This window comes from Austrofundulus limnaeus, unplaced genomic scaffold (assembly GCF_001266775.1).
Source record: "Austrofundulus limnaeus strain Quisiro unplaced genomic scaffold, Austrofundulus_limnaeus-1.0 Scaffold403, whole genome shotgun sequence".
In the NCBI taxonomy this organism is placed as follows: Eukaryota; Metazoa; Chordata; class Actinopteri; order Cyprinodontiformes; family Rivulidae; genus Austrofundulus; species Austrofundulus limnaeus.
Window position 1 is genome coordinate 252948 of NW_013952805.1, and position 6159 is coordinate 259106.

Sequence of the window (6159 nt, forward strand, 5' to 3'; positions counted from 1 at the left end):
GTATTTTAACTGAAATATCGGCTTCATTCACAAAATTATTGAGTCCGGAAATGAGACCACATAGTAAAAAACAGTTGAAATGAACTTACCTCTGACACTCCTCCGTGCTTCAGAGCGAGATAATAACAGATCCAGGCGACATGATGTGAAAAAAAAGAAAAAAGCAGTCCTGCACCTTAGTAATGATAACAAACTAATGACATTAGCGTGTGACCGGGTTGCTCCTAGAACAACAACAAACATGTTCGTCTGTAATGGCTGCCGTCTACCGGTGTTCTGAAAAAGTTTGTATCCCTGAAAAAACGTTGCCCCACCAGAGGGGGTGCTCGTGAGTAGGAAGTAATCTGCTTTTACCTCACAAGATGGCCCAAATCTCATGTGAAGTCTCTGATTTTTGTGTTGGCGCCTCCTGGTGGACTATGTGTAAAATGTCAGAATTCATATGATGCTGCCACAGCTGATATATATTTGTTGTCAAAATACCTTTTAGTACATATGTTGTTAAAATAAAACGAACAGTCCAATGATCATTTTACTGATATGTATAAAGACTGCAAAGGCTGAAAAATCTTGAAGTCTGTATGAAATTGGAGGTAGTTTGAGGATTAAATTTTTTATGCTTTTTAAGCTCAAAAAAGTGTGTGGGGGGTCGTATTATACATGAGATCGTATTATACACGAATAAACACGGTATACTGCATTTTTACATCAATTGAACGTAACATAAATACTTGACTGTGGTATAGTATTGAACTATGTGCCTGGAGAATACATCATATCCCTCCTTAAATATTTAAATTTTAAACAATCATGCACTCCCTCCCTCTTCTCCTACCTAACCATAACCTCCAACTGTAAAACCATAGATATTGAGAACCCTTTTCCCCTAACATGAATTTTAGATTTCTAATATTAAAATTATTGTGAGTTTAATATCCTAACTGGTAATCCATCAACAAAAGCAGTAAACCTGTTGACTCAACAGAAAATCAGGAATATGTTGTTTTCTGCAAGTTGGGGGCTTCATAATCAGATTCAAATCTTTATTGACTTCATGCCTCAGAAGCAACCCACACATCTCTGGAAACCTACACGGGGCTCTGTTCAGACTGGGGTGCTGCATTCAAAGAGGGTGACTAATATTCTGCAGTTTTTCCTTGCAAACAGAATCTGCGCAGTGACGTGACGGGACTCCTAACTTTTCTCTCTCACCTTTATTGTAAGTTTTCTGTCCGTTTGACTTTGCTGACGTTCCAGCATGAAAGAAAACAACCTGCCTCAGAAGGGCATTATTTTTGCAGAGCTGCTGACAATATGAAAACCACCTGAGTGGGTTTTTTATACATTGTTTGAGGCCAGTTATGTAGTAAATCTATAGGTCTGCAGACTCTTACACTTAAATGCCGAAAGAGCAGCAAGACAGCAGTAATCTTGTCTGTGGAGATGTGGGCCGCTTAGAAAAGTTGCAACTAAAGAAAGTGCTCAGAAACTTGAAGTGCAACTTATTAAAAAATAATCTCATATTAAAGTGTCATGGTGGTGCAGTGGTTAGAGCGATCTGACTGAGAGAAGGTTGCAGGTTTGTTTCCCTGGCTTGTGCCTTTCTGGGTGGAGTTTGCATGTTCTCTCCATGCACATGTGGGTTTTCTCTAGGTTTCTTCCAACAGATCAAAAACACACGTTAGCTTACATCTGAATTGAGTGAGTTACACTCAAAAAACAGATAGCTGGATTTACTTAACCAGCTTATGTCAATGATTTCCACTACACTGAGCAGAATTGTAAAGTAACTAAGTACGAGTACTTTGTTACTGTAAAGTAGAAATTTGGGTTATCTGTACTTTACTTGAATTGTTTGTCAGCCTACTTTTCCTTCTACTCCTTATGTTTTCACACAATTATCCATACTTTCTACTCCATACATTTTTAAAAATGGTAAAAAGTAGAAAGTTACTCCTATTTCATTCTGGCTTGTAGTTAAAAAAATACTATCCTGATAAATTGCACCTCCTGGTTGGATTTGTGGTTGGAAGTGAAATATAATATATATCATTCTGACACTATAAGTTTGTACACATTCCATCACAGCTGCACACCTTTAAAAATGTGTTGTTTTGGAGAGGTCTCCTCTCAATAAATGTACGTTGGAAAATCTAACTGCTCGTTTATACTTTTATTTTTAATACTTCAGTATAATTTATGTCAGAAATTTACTTTTCATACGTAAGTACAAAGCAAATCTGTTAGTTAAGTAATAATCCTAAAGGAGACCAAAGTAATTTTATGATAAGATACTTGTTCTTTTACTCAAGTATCACTTTGAGGTACTTTATACAACACTGTAACAGAGTTGAGTAAATGTAAACCAACTTTCACATTCACATTAAAAGAAACTGACTCAATTTTCACTTGACTTAGTTAAGTGCTGAGGTGGGTACTGAAGTACCCAAAAATTGTACTCAAGTAAGAGTAGCACTATTTCAACATATTTTTACTCAAGTAAAAGTAAAACTAGCATTCAAAGAAGTGACTCAAGTAAGCATAAAAAGTATTAGGTAAAAAGGCTACTCAAGTACTGATTACAACATTATTTGATAATTAAAAATTACATCATCAGACGGACCAAAATATAAAGCTAGGTAGAAATTTGGGTATTTTAAATATCAAAATGAAAATAATTCATGTAAAAAAAACATAATTAATTCAAGCAAAGTAAACATTTTTCTAAATCAGTTTCTCTAATATAAAATTTGAGAACATGCAGGTGTGTCTGGTGAATTTTTTGGTGAGGAGCTTGTTCTTCATTCAGTGACGTTACTCACAGCGGATAGAGTATCAAGAAATTTTACTCAAGTAAGACTTGCGATACTTCTTTATAAACTTACTCAAATAAAAGTAAAAAGTACAATGTAGTAAAAGTACTCATAAAAGTAATTTTTTTCTGAAAAGTTACTCAATAAATGTAACTGAGTACATGTAACTGATTACTACCCAAATCAGTGGAAATTGTTGACATAACTTGTTTAAGTAAATCCAACTTTCTGTTTTTGGAGTGTAGAACAAAAGTACAGAAGAACACAACGGAAACTTTGACAAAACTGAGAGCGTTTGTAGATTCTGTAGCCGGACCCTCGCACGCAGCCGGCTCCGTGTCCCTGTCGAGTGGGAGGCACCTTGCCACATGGCCGTGCTGGTCTCCATCTGGGAGCAGCTCCGGCACCCCTGCTGCTCCTCACAGATGGACCAGGTCTTGTTCAGGCCGCGTGCACCGACACTGACTCTGTGTGTTTGTAAGATTGAAACGTGCTGGGATCACACGCTTCCCCTTTGAGAAACTTCACAGAAAGATTTAGTAGAATTTGCAAACTGCTTTTTATTTTAAGACCTAATAACAAATAAATTTAATTTAAAAAAAAAAACAGTGGGTTTGTAAAAAGAACCTGAATGTGACAGAAGTTTGAAATATGTCACATAACTGTAAGGAGACGCTGACCGGTTGTTAGCGTTCGATAATAATCTGTCGCAGCGTGATGATCAGTCCCACGAGTTATTAGAATAAAGGTCACCTGTCTGGAAGGAATCCCACTAACAAGAAGCTGTGATGAAGAGGGTGGACGTTTTGTGCGAGCTCGTGTTCATGCTGTCACCCCAGGTTTGATTTAAATTGGAACACGATAATGAATAATCACAAGCTTTCTCCTGTCATGAATGTCTTTTAGAAAATAAAGCTCCGGTTCCCAGTTCGATGAAGATCACTGTGGCCTAATAGCATTAAATTAATTGAACCATAACTTGAAATTAGATGCGGGGATGAAGCTAGACGGTAAACTGCTTCATATCAGATCAGCAGCAGCAACATTATGTGTTGCAGCTCCAGTATTTAAATAAAAGTCTTAATGAAAGGAATGCATGTTTCTCACTGCTTTTGACTTATGTTAAGAAATGACAAAATAGTTTTTAGCAAACACTGAAAATTATGATCTTGTGCAATTTCATGACTTTAGCTCAACGTTTGCTACAATGAGCAAGTTTTGGTTGTTTCTTTATTGGTTAATCTTGCTTTGCTGTAGTAGCCATCTTGAATTGAATTAATTTCAAAAGTTAATTAGTTGTAAATTTATATCCACTGATTACTTTGTGGAAGTTTCATTAAAATCCATGTTGTGGTTCGTGAAATATTTTGGTAACAGGTTGACTGCACAGGCAATGCTGAGGTTCTAAGCAACAATTTTGTGCAAATCTTATAGTAAGTGTGGTGAATGACCCTCAGCATCAACCATACACAATTTTAGCACAATAACTGGTAAATTGACTGAATTGTAGCTATTTTTGTGTTTTTAAAGTAAATTGGCTGCGCTGGCCATCTTAAATTCAATTAGTTCCAAAACATAATCAGTCGTGCATGCACATCTAATTAGTATTTCCTGAAAAAATTATGAAAATGTGTCCAGTGGTTCATGAGATATTTTGCTAACAGACAGATAAATAAACACTGTTGTTCGCCTTCGCCTTTCGGCAGCAGCTGATAATGAAGACTCATCCATAGCTGCTAGTAAAAAGTATCAGGAGCCACAATGAGCAGTATTTGTTGTTAGTTTTCTACAAAGAGATGACACAGCAGTTCACACGGAGGAAGGTAATTGGCCACAGAGGAAAAGTCCTCCAGGAGAGTTTCAAAGCGCCTGAATGGTGAAAGAGACTGAAACTGATGGTCCTCTTCTGCCCTCATGTGGTGGAACACTGGAACTACAGGAAGATGAAAATGATACCTCTTTATTTCTGTGCATGAGGAAAAACGGGAAGTATTTTGTGCATAATTTATTATGCTTTCACATAAAAGTGACAATAATAATGAATTCTATTTATAGGGCACTTTATATTTGTATATCTCAAAATGCTACAGCTCAAGATCAGAGCAAAATAGAAATAATATAAATAAACATCACTAAAATCAGTTAGAGACATAAAAACATGTTTAACATGAAAATCATCCGCATGTAAACAATATGGATAAAACTGAGTAGAAGCTCTCTAATAAATGGTTCTTTACTGTGTAGTACTTTTTGTTACGTTAAGCCCATGTCTGTATTTGTGTGTTTGTCAGCAAAATATCTAATGAATCATTGTCTGGATTTTAATTAAACTTTCAGAACATATTCGCTACATTTACACCTGATTAATTCAAATAATGGCTAAAAGAGCAATAACTTTGTTAAATTTGGTGTAGTATACAACACATACATCTTTAGATAAAGCCTCAAATTTCAAATATATTCAGTTTGACCTAAATGTCTACACCTCCATCATTTTTCAAAATAAAATGAAATTAGTCTAAAATTTGGGCGAGAAAGGCGGTGGGTGAAATATATTCCTTTGAGAAATACTATGTGTTTATTGATTACAGCAAATGTTTTAAATGCTTGTCAAAGTTTTGGAGGTTTTGCACAAACAGTGGGTCCTTTTCGGGTAAAACCACTTCTCACATTCATCCTTAGAATTTGCACGTTGAAGCTGCTGGCTGCAGATTTATTTCCTCCTCTGAGGCTTAATGCTGAAGGGCACCTCAGTGGTAATGAGCCAAAGGAAATACTGCCTTTTCACTCTCAGCTCAAATTTGTCCTGTTGGTCCAGAGAAGAAGAAAAAGGAAAGTTTCTGGTCGCAGCGTTACTTTTCCAAAGTTCATGTAATAAATTGAACAACGGGGTAGAGCTGAAGCAATCAGATGAACAGTGGCTGCAGAATAAAAAGAATAAAAAGATGACGAAGGCTTTTTTTGGGGAATGCAGAGAAATAGTTTGTTACAAAAACCATCTTATGACGTTTGAACATGAACTTCAACACTGCTGTCCTTTGTGTTTATCTCCTCGCTGATCATTGATGACTTGAGTGGAGACAACACGGTGACATCTGGAAGGCTGAGGTGTGTGTGGTAACAAACTGACACGCTGAAGCGAGGAACATGGCACGAAGCAAATCCTGACCTGCCAAGCCCAATACACTCAGGCCTCTTATAAGTTTATGAATGTAATGGATCCAGCAAGTAGACTGAGCCCGTCGGCCTCCAGGGGCTCTTTGAATGTGCCGCAGCACGTAAGAAACTGCAAGGGCTGTGTGTGTGTGTGTGTGTGTGTGTGTGTGTGTGTGTGTGTGTGTGTGTG